Source organism: Trichomycterus rosablanca, chromosome 14 (genome assembly GCF_030014385.1).
Source record: "Trichomycterus rosablanca isolate fTriRos1 chromosome 14, fTriRos1.hap1, whole genome shotgun sequence".
NCBI classification, from domain to species: Eukaryota; Metazoa; Chordata; class Actinopteri; order Siluriformes; family Trichomycteridae; genus Trichomycterus; species Trichomycterus rosablanca.
The window spans coordinates 30,456,490-30,478,814 of record NC_086001.1 but is presented as its reverse complement, the minus strand read 5'-3'; the positions used below and the strand labels follow the sequence as shown (position 1 = coordinate 30,478,814).

Here is a 22,325-nt window from a genome sequence, read left to right as displayed (position 1 = left end):
GCCTCCTGGTAACGTCAGCTCCTCACCGTCCCATTCTCCAACTAACATGGCTTCACTTTTATCCCAGTTTATTTTAGCAGATGATAAAAGTTCAAAGTCTTTTAAGGTATCAGTTAAAACATTAACTTCCGTCTGTGTAGCCACCATTACAACAAGGTCATCTGCATATGCAGACAGACAAAGGAAATCACTGGACTGAGGTAAAGTAAATCCAGAAAGTTGTTTTCTTAGTTTGCATAAAAGTGGTTCAATTGCTAGGCTATACAGCATGCCTGATAGAGAACAACCTTGCCGAATGCCTCTGTATACTTTAAAAGGTGCACATAAACCACCATTAACCTTCAATATACTCTCAATGTCACAATATAAGATCTTGATCATAGCTATATAACCTGGGTTGAACCCAAAACCCTCCAGTACCTTCCACAGATATTCATGTTCAACCCTGTCAAAAGCTTTCTCCTGATCCAAAAGAATAAGACCAGTCTTTAAACCCAGTAGCCTAGAGACGTCCAGAACATTCCGAATTAGGTGTATGTTATCAACGATAGACCTGCCAGGCACACAGTGTGACTGGTCATGGTGGATGATTTGTTCCATTACCTTAGTTAGTCTTAAAGCTAATGTTTTTGAAAACAGCTTACAGTCAGTGCACAGTAGTGACACTGGGCGCCAGTTTTTCAGGTGTGTCAGGTCTCCTTTTTTTGGCAGCAGGGTCAGAACAGCTCTCCTGCAGCTCAGTGGGAGCTTCCCCTTTTTTACGCTGTCCTGAAGAACTTCCAACATGTCCTGCCAAAAGGCTTTATAGAATTCTACAGGAAGACCATCTATTACTGACACCCATCCATTCTCCATCTTTTGCAAAGCCTCATGGAGTTCTCTGAGCGTCAGCTCTGTTGCCATTTCTTCCGCCGTCTGTTCTGAAAGTTTTGGCAGGTCACAAAGGAAACTTTCCTCTATTACTGTTGCCACTGACCGATCACTGCTGTAAAGCTTCGAGTAGAAGCTGCCTGTTTGCTTGCGTATTTCCTTGGGCTCTGATACGAGATCCCCAGATTCTCCAGATTCAAAGCATGTATTATCCTTTTCTGTCCATTCTTTTGCTCAAGACCAAAGAAGAACTTGGATGGAGCATCCATTTCATTTGCATTTTTAAAACGTGAGCGGACCAGCGCCCCTTGTGCTGTAGTGTCTAGCAGGTCATTCATTATAACTTTTTTCTTTTTGATTGCTTCATTATGCCCTCCATTTCCTGTGGCCTCCAAACTTTGGAGTTCCACTATTTCTATCTCCAAGGCTTTCAATGATCTGATCATATCTTTAGTAACATTTAGAGTATATTGTTGACAGAATATTTTGATTTGTGTCTTTGCCACATCCCACCACTGCTGTAAAGAACTAAAAGACTCTTTTTCTGATTTAAAAACATTCCAAAAATAAATAAAAGACTCTAAAATTAGCATCCTCTAAAAGTGCATTGTTAAAGTGCCAATATGTGCTTCTGGGTTTAATTTTTATTCTTAGTGATATGGCACTGGACCATACTGTGGTCAGAGATGCTGACTGGAACGATAAAACACTTTGTAAAAAATGACATATGATGCTTGAAGGTGTAAAAACGATCTAATCTCGCCAGAGAGAGCGTGTTATTTATTGTGTGGACCCATGTGTGTTGTTTTTGCTCTTTATGTAAAAATCTCCATACATCACTTAACTCATTAGTCTCAGTCATCTCCCGTAGGCGCTTTCGGGAGGCTACATGAGGTTCTTCATGATTCCTATCCAAATTGTCCACTGTGCAATTAAAATCTCCACCCATAATTAGAAGCTCAGCAGTGCTACAACTAGCAATAACATCATTTAATTTGTCTAAAAACACAATCCTCGCCACTGCACTGGTGGGAGCGTACACACAGATAATTCTCATTCTCAAAAAATGTTTTCACTTTTAAAATCCTTCCATTTAAAATTTCTTCAACTTCATAGGAATCAGGAATAAAATTATGAGCAAATAACTGGGTATTTTCAACTGCGTTTACATTTACTGCATCTGCTTTAATGTCAATTTGGTATATAAAGTGGAAGATTGATGTTTATAATGACTTGTTAATAGGTCGTTCTTGTTAACACACAGTACATTATATTAGCATACATTACATAATGCCATATCATTAAGTAGTAGAGACAATATACAGTACAGAGATTAAAGAGGTTTTTTTATGTTTTGTTTTTTGCATAAACTAATCTCCCTTCACTTTCCTGAGGATTCATAATAATAATCATTTTGGCTAAACACTAAGTCATGTGCTGGATTCATAAGGTTTACCTGCACTGAATGAACAGATTGATAAACACACTACCGTACCAAAAACATTATAGTGCAGGTACATGAAAAAGCATTCATTCATCTCTTATTTCATGAGTGATTAATAATTGATTCCTACATGTAATACATTAATGAATTCATTATTAATATGCACTAGTTCATTTTGTCTAATGTAAGTGGTGGACAAGGTACACAAACCATGTAGTTGAGTTAAAGTAGAGATATACAAGTTATAATATTACTCCAGTAAAAGTAGTAGTAAAAGTAAAAATACTCTTTACCTCCACTAAAGTACTAAACTAAATTTACCTTCAAATGTACTTGTGTGAAAGTAAAAGTATAATGATTTATTATGGCTCTAATGTTTTATGATCATTTCTGTAACAAGACTCTTGATTAATCAACTCATTTTAGGTAAAAAGTCTCTAGTGTCATTAATTAAGCTTAACTGACTAAGCTAAATTGGGTTATACCTATTAATTAAGATAAACATGTAACATTTAGTGCTGAGCAAATGCTAAACAATAACAGTATTAAGTATATTAATGACATTAAATTCATATTTTTTTAAAAACAAAGCAACATACAGTGAAAATGCTTGATAAGTAGTGGAAATGAATGGGGCTCTATGGGTTGTTTGGAACTATACAGAGCTCCACAACCCGGAAGCTGCACAGAAAATATGTCCCGCCCCCTTTCCAACGGTTCCCTATGGGAATGTCGCCACTCTGTTCTCTCTACCGCTCTGAATATCGCTCTTACTCACACTCACTACGCTCCGCACACTCAAACACTCACAGCCGCGCATGCGCGCGCACACACACACACACACACACACACACACACACACACACACACACACAGAGAGAGAGAGAGAGAGAGAGAGAGAGAGAGAGAACAGGATCATATCAGTTACACTTCTGCTGAACTAAAGGAGAGAGAGAGATGGCCTGGTCAGGGTCAAGGTGGGTCCGTCTTTACATGCTGGGCAGAGCGCTGATTTATTGGAGGAAATCATTTATTATTTAGTTTGGTTTTAAATAAAACACAAACACATATTATTGTAATTCCTTATCCTTTTTTCTTAGTAGAGATGCTACACTTCTGGAAAACTGGAAATTTCGAGACTTTAAGCCAGATTCTGGACTTTTATATAATTTTAAACGTTTATTAGCGTAATACACTATATATTTTTGTTAAGTTATACATATTAATGTTACAGTAAAAGTCTAATAAAGCCACATTTAGTAATTTGCTAATGGTTTATAGTAGACCTACATAAAATTCACTTTATACACAGAAAATTAAAAACAAAATGATAAAAATAAATTACTGCAATAATTATTATTAAAATTTAAAATAAACATCTGTAACCTAATAATGTGTCTGTGGATCCCTACAGCTTAATAGTAATTTATTTTATTTATTGGACGGGTGGGGGCGGGACCCAAGTGAACCGGATCACATTACTGAGTGACTGACTCATAAAATGAACCGGATTTACCACCACTAAATGTATACATGTGATAAGTTAGTTATTTACAATAGCGCTGTAGTTACAACACAGAAACAACCACAACACACACAAACACAGGTTACCTAGCAACTAACACTTAAACCAATCCACACAAACACTATAGTTATTACTCGAGTTATTACCATCAAGCAAATGTAAAGCATATTTCTATATGAAGAGCATCTGTTTCCAGATAATATACACTGAGGTTTAAAGCATAATGGAAAGGGTTCAGTAATTGTGGTAGTAGTAGTAGTGGTAGTAGTTTAAAAGTGACAGTAAGTCTGTGTCTGTTTCTGTTGCTTATTCTGAATTTTGTTTGTTTGTAAACTGCACTCAAAAAAACAAAGAATTGGCATTCGTTCTTGTTAAGCAAACAAATCAAATTGATATTAATTGATTTGACCCATTTTTAAAATGTACTTAAAATATCTGTGTTAATACAACGTAATTATCCTAATTGTTAAATTGACCTAAATCAATCAACTGAAATAAAAGAGAATAAATTGAGTTTATCCAACTCTCGCGAGGTTTTAAGTTCATTGAACAAAAAATATTACTTTTGATTAACTTAAAAAAGTTAAGTAATTGTGCAGAAAACCCCTCCCATAAACGTGTAAGTCCGCCCCTTTTCAGCTAATTTTCTTGTCTTAGTGTAGCCATTTTTTCTTGTGTTCAAATTACTTTTTACTTTTAATTTAAGGCTTTTTGTAAAAGTAAACTTGTCTTTCTCGAATATCTTTTGGAAAGTAGAACCTTTGTTAAACTAAGTCGACGAACTTTATTCCCCCGACTGTGCTGTGTTTGAGTAGCATGTACACCAGTCTGACGGAGCTTTTTCATCTTTCATCCGTTAACCCAACTCCAGTCTAATGTTGGTAAGTGTTGTACTTTACTTAACAATTTTGTTTAAAATAAATTATTTTAATGTTGACACTAAATAAATAATCAAACAGCGCTGCTTTATTTGCCGTATTTAGGCTACATGCTAGCATGCTAGCCTTCATACGAAGCAAAGAGTGTGCTGGCTTGCTTTATTGTAATCCTTAAATGAACGCTATTAATGTTGATATTAATATTTTTGTTTCTTGTTTCTTTGTTTTGTTTTAGAGAGCTGCCAGCCAAATGTTAAGAAATCAGCTCGCCGTGTGAAACAGTACAGGTTCATGGTTACTGTAAAGAGCTGTTTGTGCGTTCATACAGTCTGTACAGTTTTTAATGTTTCCTTGACATGTTGTATTTTAAGTAAATACTTCTGAAGTGAAATAAAAAAGAGAAGAATTTTATGATTGTCTGTTTTTCTATAAATAAACATTTCTAATTGATATTTAAAATGTATTTAACAAACTATTTTAAACTATTTTTTTTAATTGAGCTCAAGATAAGTAGAATTATTGGGAAAAGCAGTTGGTATAACAAAAAAAAGAGTTTAATCAACTTGCCATTTATGTGTAATAACTTAATGTTTTAAAATCACAAGTTAAATCAACAAAATTAACTAAATTGTTACATCAATTTTAGTACAATTAGTAGAACCAACATAAGTAAAATAAGTTAAATCAACATGGTACATTAGGTTTGGAACAACTTAAATGAAATAAGTTGCATCAACTTAAGGAAAATAAGTTGGACTAGAAAATCTTGTCCAGATTACCTTAATGAGTTGAGTTAAACTTAACAGATCAAATTAAGTTTAGACTACTTAAATAAATTGTGTTGGATAAACAAAATTGCTTTATGTCCAAAGAAATAAATACAATTGTGTGGAAATACTTTCCATAATTCAATTAAGTTCAGCCAACGAATTTTTTTTTTGAGTGTGTGATGTATTTTATGGTGATGAAAATTCTACAGAAAGGTTAGTGAATTTCATCAGTACATCAGTACATTCACCCAAAGTAAGAACTAAAGTAGGCACACTATACACCACGTTCCAAATTATTATGCAATTGATATTTTTCTCAGATTTTTCTAAATGGTCGATGCAAATGACAGTCAGTATAATTTTCAAGTCATCAACCGTTCAAAAATAAAAAAAACTCAAAATGCACTGTTCCAAATTATTATGCACAACAGAGTTCCCAAATATTTTATAGGTTGTAGAGAACTGAAAATAGTCATTTGTTGAATTGGCAGGTCACATTCACTGAAATCAAAAGATATTATTTGTGAGTTTTTGGAGAGTTTCTGCTTGAATTTCTTTGCAGGACGTCAGAATAGCCTCCCAGAGCTGCTGTTTTGATGAGAACTGCCTCCCACCATAATATATCTTTTGCTTGAGTATACTCCAAAGGTTCTCAATAGGGTTAAGGTCAGGGATCTTGGTGGCCACACCACGAGTTTCTCTCCTTTTATGCCCATAGCAGCCAATGACACAGAGGTAATCTTTGCAGCATGAGATTTGTCATGCATGAAGATGATTTTGCTGCAGAAAGGCACGGTTCTTCTTTATGTACCAGTGGTCAGTCAGAAACTCTATATACTTTGCCACGGTAATTTTCACACCTTCAGGAACCCTGAAGGCCCTTCACCTCCTTGCTGACATCGCAGCCTTGTTGGGACATGGTGACCATCCACTATTCCATCCATCTGGACCATCCAGGGTTGCACGGTACTCATCATGTATGTCTGGGCCCACTGCAACCGTTTCTGCTTGTGAGCACTGGTTAGGGGTGGCCGAATAGTAGGTTTATGCACAACTGCAAGCCTCTGGAGGATCCTACACCTTGAGGTTCGCTGGACTCCAGAGGCACCAGCAGCTTCAAATAGCTGTTTGCTGGTTTGTAATGGCATTTTAGCAGCTGCTCTCTTAATCCGATGAATTTGTCTGGCAGAAACCTTCCTCATTCTGCCTTTATCTGCACGAACCCGTCTGTGCACTGAATCAGCCACTAATCTCTTCACAGTACGAAGATCAGGCTTAAGTTTTCGTGAAATATCAAATGTTTTCATACCTTGTCCAAGGCATTGCACTATTTGACGCTTTTCGGCAGCAGAGAGATCCTTTTTCTTTCCCATATTGCTTGAAACCTGTGGCCTGCTTAATAATGTGGAACAGCCTTCTTAAGTAGTTTTCCTTTAAATGGCAAACTAATTATCACGTGTCTGAGATTGATTTCAGTGATCCAAAGAGCCATGAGACACAATACCATCCATGAGTTAAATTGAGAAACAAAAAATGTAATCTTTATGACACTTAAATCCAATTTGCATAATAATTAGGAATGCGGTATATGAGTTTTTTTAACCATATCACCCAGCCCTACTGGAAGTGATGCTTAATTTAATGGACATTTAGTAATATTTGTACCTTAAATTTCCTGAGTGTCTGCAAAACAAGTGTGTTCTTATGTATCCCGAGTGAATATCATTATCGCTAAGATATCATGATATTTTTTAAAGGCCATATCGCCCACCCCTAGTGTTGTGTGCATACTGCACACTTCTGTACTGAAAGCGCTGCGTACTTCCTCCAATCTAGTACAGACTCTGTTAGTATGCGATTCTGGATGCAGCTAATGTTTCTCTCCAGTGTGAATGCGCTGGTGTGTTTTGAGAGCACTCTGTTGATTAAAGCTCTTTCCACAATGTGAGCACTGATATGGTTTCTCTCCAGTGTGAATGCGCTGGTGTGTTTTGAGAGCACTTTGTTGATTAAAGCTCTTTCCACAATGTGAGCACTGATACGGTTTCTCTCCAGTGTGAATGCGCTGGTGTGTTTTGAAAGCACTCTGTTGATTAAAACTCTTCCCACAATGTGAGCACTGATACGGTTTCTCTCCAGTGTGAATGCGCTGGTGGATTTTGAAATGACTCTGTTGATTAAAACTCTTCCCACACTGTGAGCACTGATACGGTTTCTCTCCAGTGTGAATGCGCTGGTGGATTTTGAGATGACTCAGTTGAATAAAACTCTTCCCACACTGTGAGCACTGATACGGTTTCTCTCCAGTGTGAATGCGCTGGTGTATTTTAACCTCACTCTTTGTATTAAAACTCTTTCCACACTGTGAGCACTGATATGGTTTCTCTCCGGTGTGAATGCGCTGGTGGGTTATGAGATCATTCTTTGTATTAAAACCCCTACCACATTGTGAGCACTGATACGGTTTCTCTCCAGTGTGAATGTGCTGGTGTTTTTTCAGATCACTCTTTGTATTAAAACCCTTCCCACACTGTGAGCACTGATACGGTTTCTCTCCACTGTGAATGCGCTGGTGTGTTTTGAGATGACCCTGTTGATTAAAACTTTTTCCACACTGTGAGCACTGATACGGTTTCTCTCCAGTGTGAATGTGCTGGTGTTTTTTCAGATCACTCTTTGTATTAAAACCCTTCCCACACTGTGAGCACTGATACGGTTTCTCTCCACTGTGAATGCGCTGGTGTGTTTTGAGATGACCCTGTTGATTAAAACTCTTCCCACACTGTGAGCACTGATACGGTTTCTGTCCACTGTGAATGCGCTGGTGTATTTTGAGCTCACTCTTTGTATTAAAACTCTTTCCACACTGTGAGCACCGATATGGTTTCTCTCCAGTGTGAATGCGCTGGTGTATTTTGAGCTTACTCTGTGCATTAAAACGCTTCCCACACTGTGAGCAGAAATACGGTTTTTCTCCAGTGTGAATGCGCTGGTGTTTTTTTAGATCACTCTGTGTAATAAAACTCTTTCCACACTGTGAGCACTGATATGGTTTCTCTCCAGTGTGGATGCGCTGGTGTATTTTGAGAAAACTCAGGAACCTGAAGCTCTTCCCACACTGTGAGCAGACGTTTCCTTCTTCCTGTGTGGGACTGAGAGAGGTGTTAATGCTGACAGTACCAGAGGACGTTTGCTGATTACTGGAGCTTCTGGTGGGCGTCAGATCCTCATGTTCAGTCTTAATCTTCACCAGAGTCTCATATTTATCATGGTTGCAGCTCTTGATGTGATTGTGGAGCTGATTTTGGGTTGTAGAGGAACGTGGACACGAGGAGCAGCAGAAATCCTTGTTCAGTTCTGAAGCAGAAAATAATCAAATACATTTATAACATTATAAATAATCAAATACATTTATAACATTATAAATAATCAAATACATTTATAACATTATAAATAATCAAATACATTTATAACATTATAAATAATCAAATACATTTAAAACATTATAAATAATCAAATACATTCATAACATTATAAATAATCAAATACATTTATAACATTATAAATAATCAAATACATTTATAACATTATAAATAATCAAATACATTTATACCATTATAAATAATCAAATACATTTATAACATTATAAATAATCAAATACATTTATAACATTATAAATAATCAAAGACATTTATAACATTATAAATAATCAAATACATTTATAACATTATAAATAATCAAATACATTTATAACATTATAAATAATCAAATACATTTATAACATTATAAATAATCAAATACATTTATAACATTATAAATAATCAAATACATTTATAACATTATAAATAATCAAATACATTTATACCATTATAAATAATAAAATACATTTATAACATTATAAATAATCAAATACATTTATAACATTATAAATAATCAAATACATTTATAACATTATAAATAATCAAATACATTTAAAACATTATAAATAATCAAATACATTCATAACATTATAAATAATCAAATACATTTATAACATTATAAATAATCAAATACATTTATAACATTATAAATAATCAAATACATTTATAACATTATAAATAATCAAATACATTTATAACATTATAAATAATCAAATACATTTATAACATTATAAATAATCAAATACATTTATAACATTATAAATAATCAAATACATTTATAACATTATAAATAATCAAATACATTTATAACATTATAAATAATCAAATACATTTATAACATTATGAATAATAAAATACATTTATAACATTATAAATAATCAAATACATTTATAACATTATAAATAATCAAATACATGTATAACATTATGAATAATAAAATACATTTATAACATTATAAATAATCAAATACATTTATAACATTATAAAAAATTAAATACATTTAACATTATGAATAATAAAATACATTTATAACATTATAAATAATCAAATACATTTATAACATTATAAAAAATTAAATACATTTAACATTATGAATAATAAAATACATTTATAACATTATAAATAATCAAATACATTTATAACATTATAAATAATCAAAGACATTTATAACATTATAAATAATCAAATACATTTATAACATTATAAATAATCAAATACATTTATAACATTATAAATAATCAAATACATTTATAACATTATAAATAATCAAATACATTTATAACATTATAAATAATCAAATACATTTATACCATTATAAATAATAAAATACATTTATAACATTATAAATAATCAAATACATTTAAAACATTATAAATAATCAAATACATTCATAACATTATAAATAATCAAATACATTTATAACATTATAAATAATCAAATACATTTATAACATTATAAATAATCAAATACATTTATAACATTATAAATAATCAAATACATTTATAACATTATAAATAATCAAATACATTTATAACATTATAAATAATCAAATACATTTATAACATTATAAATAATCAAATACATTTATAACATTATAAATAATCAAATACATTTATAACATTATAAATAATCAAATACATTTATACCATTATAAATAATAAAATACATTTATAACATTATAAATAATCAAATACATTTATAACATTATAAATAATCAAATACATTTATAACATTATAAATAATAATATACATTTATAACATTATAAATAATCAAATACATTTATAACATTATAAATAATCAAATACATTTATAACATTATAAATAATCAAATACAATTATAACACTATAAAAAATCAAACGCATTTATAACATTATAAATAATAAACACATTTATAACATTATAAATAATCAAATACATTTATAACATTATAAATAATCAAATACATTTATAACATTATAAATAATCAAATACATTTATAACATTATAAATAATCAAATACATTTATAACACTATAAAAAATCAAATACATTTATAACATTATAAATAATCAAATACATTTATAACACTATAAAAAATCAAACACATTTATAACATTATAAATAATCAAATACATTTATAACATTATAAATAATCAAATACATTTATAACACTATAAAAAATCAAACACATTTATAACATTATAAATAATCAAATACATTTATAACATTATAAATAATCAAATACATTTATAACATTATAAATAATCAAATACATTTATAACATTATAAATAATCAAATACATTTATAACATTATAAATAATCAACAACATTTATAACATTATAAAAAATCAAACGCATTTATAACATTATAAATAATAAACACATTTATAACATTATAAATAATCAAATACATTTATAACATTATAAATAATCAAAAACATTTATAACATTATAAATAATCAAATACATTTATAACACTATAAAAAAATCAAATACATTTATAACATTATAAATAATCAAATACATTTATAACACTATAAAAAATCAAACACATTTATAACATTATAAATAATCAAATACATTTATAACATTATAAATAATCAAATACATTTATAACATTATAAATAATCAAATACATTTATACCATTATAAATAATAATATACATTTATAACATTATAAATAATAATATACATTTATAACATTATAAATAATCAAATACATTTATAACATTATAAATAATAATATACATTTATAACATTATAAATAATAATATACATTTATAACATTATAAATAATCAAATACATTTATAACACTATAAAAAATCAAATACATTTATAACATTATAAATAATCATATACATTTATAACATTATAAATAATAATATACATTTATAACATTATAAATAATCAAATACATTTATAACACTATAAATAATCATATACATTTATAACATTATAAATAATCAAATACATTTATAACATTATAAATAATCATATACATTTATAACATTATAAATAATAATATACATTTACAACATTATAAATAATCAAATACATTTATAACATTATAAATAATCATATACATTTATAACATTATAAATAATCATATACATTTATAACATTATAAATAATCAAATACATTTATAACACTATAAAAAATCAAATACATTTATAACATTATAAATAATCATATACATTTATAACATTATAAATAATAATATACATTTATAACATTATAAATAATAATATACATTTATAACATTATAAATAATCAAATACATTTATAACACTATAAAAAATAAAATACATTTATAACATTATAAATAATCATATACATTTATAACATTATAAATAATCAAATACATTTATAACATTATAAATAATCAAATACATTTATAACATTATAAATAATCAAATACATTTATAACATTATAAATAATAATATACATTTACAACATTATAAAAAATCAAATACATTTATAACATTATAATCAAATACATTTATAACATTATAAATAATCAAATACATTTATAACATTATAAATAATCAAATACATTTATAACATTATAAATAATCAAATACATTTATAACATTATAAATAATAATATACATTTATAACATTATAAATAATCAAATACATTTATAACATTATAAATAATCAAATACATTTATAACATTATAAATAATCAAATACATTTATAACATTATAAATAATAATATACATTTATAACATTATAAATAATAATATACATTTATAACATTATAAATAATCAAATACATTTATAACATTATAAATAATCAAATACATTTATAACATTATAAATAATCAAATACATTTATAACATTATAAATAATCAAATACATTTATAACATTATAAATAATCAAATACATTTATAACATTATAAATAATCAAATACATTTATAACATTATAAATAATCAAATACATTTATAACATTATAAATAATCATATACATTTATAACATTATAAATAATCAAATACATTTATAACATTATAAATAATCAAATACATTTATAACATTATAAATAATCAAATACATTTATAACATTATAAATAATCAAATACATTTATAACATTATAAATAATCAAATACATTTATAACATTATAAATAATCAAATACATTTATAACATTATAAATAATCAAATACATTTATAACATTATAAATAATCATATACATTTATAACACTATAAAAAATCAAACACATTTATAACATTATAAATATAAACACATTTATAACATTATAAATAATCAAATACATTTATAACATTATAAATAATCAAATACATTTATAACATTATAAATAATCAAATACATTTATAACACTATAAAAATCAAATACATTTATAACATTATAAATAATCAAATACATTTATAACACTATAAAAAATCAAACACATTTATAACATTATAAATAATCAAATACATTTATAACATTATAAATAATCAAATACATTTATAACATTATAAATAATCAAATACATTTATAACATTATAAATAATCAAATACATTTATAACATTATAAATAATCAAATACATTTATAACATTATAAATAATAAAATACATTTATAACATTATAAATAATAAAATACATTTATAACATTATAAATAATCAAATACATTTATAACACTATAAAAAATCAAACACATTTATAACATGATAAATAATAAATACATTTATAACATTATAAATAATCAAATACATTTATAACATTATAAATAATCAAATACATTTATAACATTATAAATAATCAAATACATTTATAACATTATAAATAATCAAATACATTTATAACATTATAAATAATCAAATACATTTATAACATTATAAATAATCAAATACATTTATAACACTATAAAAAATCAAATACATTTATAACATTATAAATAATCAAATACATTTATAACACTATAAAAAATCAAACACATTTATAACATTATAAATAATCAAATACATTTATAACATTATAAATAATCAAATACATTTATAACATTATAAATAATCAAATACATTTATAACATTATAAATAATCAAATACATTTATAACATTATAAATAATCAAATACATTTATAACATTATAAATAATCAAATACATTTATAACATTATAAATAATCAAATACATTTATAACATTATAAATAATCAAATACATTTATAACACTATAAAAAATCAAACACATTTATAACATGATAAATAATAAATACATTTATAACATTATAAATAATCAAATACATTTATAACATTATAAATAATCAAATACATTTATAACATTATAAATAATCAATTACATTTATAACATTATAAATAATCAAATACATTTACAACATTATAAATAATCAAAGACATTTATAACATTATAAATAATCAATAGTTAGTAATTGTTAAACTGAGATCTGATGCTAAAGTCCTGTAACGTGATTCATCCTGCATTCATCATTTCCTGCTCACACTGATCTGCATGAGCACAATACAAGCTTTCACTGTATGATGCTTCATCCCAGGTTCCTCTGATTCTATTCAATCCAAATCTTATTTTACTCAAGATAAAAAATATCTTACTGAGTTCATCTTTATCTTCAGGTTCTTCCTTCTTCACAGGCTTCATCTGGAAACCTCCACACTGTTGGTCCTCTGGGGTGAGGTGTTCCTCAGAGGTGACGTGTTCCACAGGGATCGAGGTTCTTTCACCTGAAATCTCTTTGTTTTGTGAAGAAAAAAAATAAGTTTGTTATTGTTGGTAGTAACGACCAACATCTTTATTAAGCACTTAAGTTAGAACTAACAGACACGTACTTCTATACTATCTGTCAAAAACACGACCTATAAACCTTTGTTCAAACAGGGTTTCAGCAGATTTAATAATAATAATAATAACAATACAACCCCAAATCAGAAAAAGTTGGGACAGTATGGAAAAAGCGAATAATAATATAAACACAGACTTTGACTTTTATTTGATGTCAGACAGGATGAAGCTGAGATGTTTCATCATTTATCTGCTCAACTTCATTTCATTTATTAATAAACATCCATTCCTGCATTTCAGGCCTGAAACACTTTCTAAAAAAAAAAGGAGGAGAGTTAAGATCTGGATGGAAGGTGCAGACTCATCTCTCCAGGACCATCAGCACAAACAGTCACGTATATATTGAATATATCAGCTTATATACTCGACTTTATTTCTTCTCATTCATTACCCAATCATTCAGCCACTTGTATTCACCTGGCATTACTCTGTAATTATATACTAGTGTAAACACGGTACAGTCAGCATGATCTGTTTAATCTTCTTTATCTTCTGTCTCCTCATTTCACTCACCTGCTCACTTATGCACTAAATATACAAAAATATTACAAGAAATTTAGACACGACCAAATTAGGAGAAATGATTTTGCTCAAGTCGTACTGAGTTCATCTTTATCTTCAGGTTCTTCTTTCTTCACAGGCTTCATCTGGAAACCTCCACACTGTTGGTCCTCTGAGAAGAGCAGTTCCACAGAAGCCACAAGTTCTGCAGGGATTAAAGTGACTTCACCTGAAATTCATCAATATGAGAAGAAGAATCTCAACAACTGGAGGAAACTGAAGGTTGTGGGTTTGGTTCCTGATCATAAATAAATCCTAGTTAGATTAAAACTTAAATCCAAACTGTAATGTACTGTACCACACTGTACTGTACTGTACCACACTGTCTGGTGAAAAAGTGTCATCATGCTCCAAATTTACTTACAGAAAAAATCATCATCATCATCATCATCCTCCTTTTGTATTATTTTCTTCTGAAATTCTTCGTCTCCCTCTTCTGCTGACTGCATTATTAAAGATCTAACAGACAGACAGACTATTCAGCTATAAACATCTATCTTTTAATGTACATATTACAAATTTAGTTAAAAAGCTTAAAGCAAAACTTGGTTTTTATTTTAGAAACAAATCATGTTTTACATTCAGTGCTAAAAAGAAACTTGTAGAAGCTACTTTTCTGTCTGTGATTGATTATGGTGACATATTGTACATGCATGCTGCATCCCACATATTGCGACATGTGGATTCAGTGTATCATGCTTCATTACGCTTCATTACAAATTCCAAGTCCCTTACTCATCACTGTATCCTTTATAATTTAGTTGGTTGGACATCCCTTACAATTCGTAGACAACAGCATTGGTATATTTTTATCTATAAAGCAATACTTGGCAAACTTCCAATGTATCTTTGTAATCTCCTGTTTGTTAGCTCTGGTCCATATCAGCTTCGCTCTAATAAGTGGTTGCTTTTTAATGTACCACGAGTGTCAACTGAATTAGGAAAAACTGCATTCTCCTATTCGGCAGCTTGGGGATGGAATAAAATACAAAAAGTGCTCAAAATAGAAACACTTATGTCCTTAAATAGATTTAAAGCTATCTTAAAGGATGTAGTGATGGAGACTTGTACTTGTTTTTCTTGAGACTCTTTGTATTTTTATATTGTGTTCTATTTATTATATTGCACATGTTTAATTATTTAAAATGTAAATTGTTTTAAGATGTTGTTAATTCTTGTTTTGTGGTTTGGCTGCAACCTTGGCCAGGTCTCTCTTGTAAAAGAGATTTTGAATCTCAATGGGACCTCCTGGTTAAATAAAGGTTAAATAAAAAAACAAAAAAAAACAAAGTTCAACTATAAACAAAGTTCACCTGTAAACAAAGTTCAACTATAAACAAAGTTCACCTGTAAACAAAGTTCAACTGTAAACAAAGTTCACCTGTAAACAAAGTTCAACTGTAAACAAAGTTCAACTATAAACAAAGTTAACCTGTAAACAAAGTTCAACTGTAAACAAAGTTCACCTGTAAACAAAGTTCAACTATAAACAAAGTTCACCTGTAAACAAAGTTCAACTATAAACAAAGTTCACCTGTAAACAAAGTTCAACTGTAAACAAAGTTCACCTGTAAACAAAGTTCAACTGTAAACAAAGTTCAACTATAAACAAAGTTAACCTGTAAACAAAGTTCAACTGTAAACAAAGTTCAACTGTAAACAAAGTTCAACTATAAACAAAGTTAACCTGTAAACAAAGTTCAACTGTAAACAAAGTTCACCTGTAAACAAAGTTCAACTATAAACAAAGTTCACCTGTAAACAAAGTTCAACTGTAAACAAAGTTCACCTGTAAACAAAGTTCAACTATAAACAAAGTTCACCTGTAAACAAAGTTCACCTGTAAACAAAGTTCAACTATAAACAAAGTTAACCTGTAAACAAAGTTCACCTGTAAACAAAGTTCAACTATAAACAAAGTTCACCTGTAAACAAAGTTCAACTGTAAACAAAGTTCAACTGTAAACAAAGTTCAACTATAAACAAAGTTAACCTGTAAACAAAGTTCAACTGTAAACAAAGTTCACCTGTAAACAAAGTTCAACTATAAACAAAGTTCACCTGTAAACAAAGTTCAACTGTAAACAAAGTTCAACTATAAACACAGTTCAACTGTAAACAAAGTTCAACTATAAACAAAGTTCAACTATAAACAAAGTTAACCTGTAAACAAAGTTCAACTATAAACACAGTTCAACTGTAAACAAAGTTCAACTATAAACAAAGTTCAACTGTAAACAAAGTTCAACTATAAACAAAGTTCAACTGTAAACAAAGTTCACCTGTAAACAAAGTTCAACTGTAAACAAAGTTCAACTATAAACAAAGTTAAACTGTAAACAAAGTTCAACTATAAACAAAGTTCAACTATAAACAAAGTTCACCTGTAAACAAAGTTCAACTGTAAACAAAGTTCACCTGTAAACAAAGTTCAACTATAAACAAAGTTCACCTGTAAACAAAGTTCAACTATAAACAAAGTTCACCTGTAAACAAAGTTCAACTGTAAACAAAGTTCACCTGTAAACAAAGTTCAACTGTAAACAAAGTTCAACTATAAACAAAGTTAACCTGTAAACAAAGTTCAACTGTAAACAAAGTTCAACTGTAAACAAAGTTCAACTATAAACAAAGTTAACCTGTAAACAAAGTTCAACTGTAAACAAAGTTCACCTGTAAACAAAGTTCAACTGTAAACAAAGTTCACCTGTAAACAAAGTTCAACTATAAACAAAGTTCACCTGTAAACAAAGTTCACCTGTAAACAAAGTTCAACTATAAACAAAGTTAACCTGTAAACAAAGTTCACCTGTAAACAAAGTTCAACTATAAACAAAGTTCACCTGTAAACAAAGTTCAACTGTAAACAAAGTTAACCTGTAAACAAAGTTCAACTGTAAACAAAGTTCACCTGTAAACAAAGTTCAACTGTAAACAAAGTTCACCTGTAAACAAAGTTCAACTATAAACAAAGTTAACCTGTAAACAAAGTTCACCTGTAAACAAAGTTCAACTATAAACAAAGTTCACCTGTAAACAAAGTTCAACTGTAAACAAAGTTCACCTGTAAACAAAGTTCAACTATAAACAAAGTTCACCTGTAAACAAAGTTCACCTGTAAACAAAGTTCAACTATAAACAAAGTTAACCTGTAAACAAAGTTCACCTGTAAACAAAGTTCAACTATAAACAAAGTTCACCTGTAAACAAAGTTCAACTGTAAACAAAGTTCAACTGTAAACAAAGTTCAACTATAAACAAAGTTAACCTGTAAACAAAGTTCAACTGTAAACAAAGTTCACCTGTAAACAAAGTTCAACTATAAACAAAGTTCACCTGTAAACAAAGTTTAACTGTAAACAAAGTTCAACTATAAACAAAGTTCACCTGTAAACAAAGTTCAACTATAAACACAGTTCAACTGTAAACAAAGTTCAACTATAAACAAAGTTCAACTGTAAACAAAGTTCAACTATAAACAAAGTTCAACTGTAAACAAAGTTCACCTGTAAACAAAGTTCAACTGTAAACAAAGTTCAACTATAAACAAAGTTAAACTGTAAACAAAGTTCAACTATAAACAAAGTTCAACTATAAACAAAGTTCACCTGTAAACAAAGTTCACCTATCAACAAAGTTCAACCATAAACAAAGTTTAAAAATATCACGTGTTTATATAAAATTGTGAGATTTAATCATTTAGAAACTCAATCAGTTCCGCTCAATTGATTCATTTTGCTGGATCGGTTCAATGAATCGGTTCATCAGTACTGAATCATGTGTGATGCTAACAGTTAGCGGAGCAGCTAATAGTTTGTGTGTTTAAATAAAACTGGAGTTAAAACTCCTCAAATCCTCACAGTGATGTTTTATTATGAACTCTAGTTTTATTATTAATTAGAATGTGGTTATAATTAAATATAAGGGTTATAATTAAATACATATTTTACTTACAGATGAGGCTCTACAGTACAAACACAGCAGCTTCTTGTTCTTCTTATGATGTTTAATGGCGGTTGGCAGAACAACTTAAGACGCACCAGCGCCACCAACTGGACTGGAGTTGAACAGCAGCTTAGCAGTAAAACATCTCCATTAGCACATCTGTATTAGTGGTGTGCGATACTAAAAAAGTAAATACAGGGCCAGTATCGACGATATCGATCCGATACCGATACTTTGTACTTACTTTCATGTAGAGTAGAGCAGTGTATCATGATTTATGAGATGAATGTATCATCAATTTGCTTTGACTAATAAATGATTTTGTGTTTATTAGTTCATCATGTGCAGTGAAAACCCACTACAGTTTGTAGGTGAATAAAAAGTAATTTTATTAATGTAATAAACTTTAATGAAGTCTGGGGTTTTTTGTTGAGAAACAATTATATAATAAGAAACATAATTCCCCCTCTCATTGTACACTCTGGCTTTTTGTAAAATAAAGTACAGGAGAGTCTCCCACATATACATAGCGGCTCCCTGATTCACGCAAGTCAGATAAAATCTTCCGGAATCTAGAATGAGCGGCCAAGAGCGCACACACACACACACATGCACGAAGGTGACACAGACTTTATTAATACGATCGCGTATTACATCCTTTATCTGATATACAATCTAGCGCACTGTGTAAGGAACATAAATCAATTGTCTAATATGCTGTCTAGTGCACTAAGTAGGGAACATAAATCTATGATCGAAAATACAATCTAGTGCACTATGTAGGGAACATAATTAATTATGTAATACAGTATCTAGTGAACTGTGTAGGGAAAATAAACCAATTGTCTAATTTACTATCTAGTTCACTACGTAGGGAACATAAATTCATATCTAAAATACTATCTAGTGCACTATGTAAGGAACATAAATCCGTTATCTGATATCCAATTTAGTGCACTATGTAGGGAACCTAAATCCATTAACTAATATGCTATCTAGTGCACTATGTAAGAAACATAAGTCTGATATCTAGTACACTACCTAGTGCACTAAGTAAAAAACATAAATTATTTTCTAATATACAATGTAGTGCACTATGTAGGGAACATAAATCAATTATCTTTCACACTATCTAGAGCACTAAGTTGTACTCACGCGACGCGAACAGTTAGCTTAGTAGCTCAGTTAGCAGCTCCTAAAAGTTCTGTAATCACCCATATCCTTTGCTGTGTGTGAGAGGTTTTTACCTTTTTTTTTTTTTTTTTTTTTTTTTTTGGGGGGTGGGGGGGGTGGGGGGGGTGGCGTGTTGCAAGTTTTTGCAACTTGTGATGTCTGACATGTTAACTTCCATCTATTCATCCAGCTTAAATACCATCAACACTACATAAAAACATGTGGAGCTAATGGTGTAATTATTAACCTTTGTGCTTAACCCTTCATAAAAAAATATGCCCTTTTGTGATTCCATGGTGTAATGTTAGCACTCTGGACTCTGAATCCAGCGATCCGAGTTCAAATCTTGGTGGAACCTGGCTTTATTTAGGTAAAAACACTGTTATCAATGCTAAGTAGAGAATGGTGTTCCACGTACTGTATGACTGCTCTATGAAATGTCCTGAACTTGTTCCAACAGTTGTGATTTTGATTCTTGGGTGGCAATGTTCAACTAAAATTACTTTTATTTAGTGTTTAAAACTTCTAAATTTCAGTCAATTAATCACATAAGTTTAAATAACTTGAGATGTAAAATTAAAGTCTGAAGTTGTGTATTTTTGCTTTATTTACCTAGGTGTTGGTGGTTCCATGGTGTAATGGTTAGCACTCTGGACTCTGAATCCAACGATCTGAGTTCAAATCTTGGTGGGGCCTTACTGCTTTTATTTGGGGCCCAGTGTGAGGTCCAAGATTGAGAAACATTAGCAGTTTCAGGATGGTAGCATTCAGCGCATGTGCAGTACAACAGAGCATCACAATTGCTTGTGCTAGTTTAGAGTCACCTTAAATGACATGTTAATTTCCATCCATTCATCCAGCCTGAATATCATAATAGCACTAGTAGTGTTATAGTGTTCCACATGTGACTGCTCCATCCCAAAATATAATCGCAAATCATTGTTTACAGCGCCATCTAACAGCCAACTTGCTCTTAAATGACTAATTATTAACTTTTGGGCTTAAGTAAGACCTCACTGTGTGGTTCCATGGTGTAATGGTTAGCACTCTGGACTTTGAATCCAGTGATCCGAGTTCAAATCTCGGTGGAACCTGGTTTTATTTAAGTAAAAACACTGTTATCAATGCTGAGTAGAGAATAGTGTTCCACATATGACTGCTCTATGCCAAATTGTAATACCAAAAGGCAAATCATTGTTTACAGCGCCACCTACCGGCCAACTGGGTCCTAAACTTAACTCAGTGCAATTATTATTAACAGTGAGGCGTTTTGTTGTGATTTTGATACTTGGGTGGCAATGTTTAGCAAAAGAATAGTTAAAATGTACTGCCTAAATCTTCTACATTATTTTAGAATTATATGAATCCCGTCAGTTTAAAAAAATCTGAGATGTTAAAGTCTGAAGTTGTGTGTGTGTGTGTGTGTGTGTATTTTTCTTTTTGGCTTCATTTACTGGCAAATGGCAAGTTACATCTGGGAGTCGGTGTGAGTTCCAAGGTTTAGAAACTTTAGCAGTTTCAGGATGGTAGCGTTCAGGGTATGTGCAGTACAACAGAGCGCCTGTGATTACTTTTGCTAGTTGTGTCAACCAGTGGCGGCTGCTGGTCTTTCAAAGAGGGGAAGCTCATTGTCGGCTTACATCATAAAATTTGTCAATTTGTTTACACATAAATTCTACCCTCTGTTCCTTTTACAAGAAAATGGCCTGAAATGGGTTACAGCAGTTTGTCTTTCGACTTCACTCGCAAAATCTGCGATGGGACTGAAGCTCCCAGTGATTAAGTGACTAATGCCAATAAAGCTTCTTTTGAGTTTGAGAAGTGACGGTGTAGCGCTCAAACTAGCTGTCAATCAAAACGGGATTCAGCCTTTCCACTGAGCCTCCAATCATCTTGCAGAAGCTCAGCGTCCAGACCCGCCCACAG

The 22,325-nt window shown here is 29.9% G+C and overlaps 1 non-coding gene and 1 pseudogene across 1 annotated transcript; one reads left to right on the top strand and one right to left on the bottom strand.

The window, feature by feature from the left end:
- The window catches only part of LOC134326288 (zinc finger protein 208-like), a 163,760-nt pseudogene that overhangs the window by 32,055 nt on the left and 109,380 nt on the right, over positions 1-22,325 (bottom strand).
- Positions 21,422-21,493, top strand: trnaq-uug (transfer RNA glutamine (anticodon UUG)). The gene has a single exon. It is a non-coding gene; the product is annotated as a tRNA-Gln (tRNA).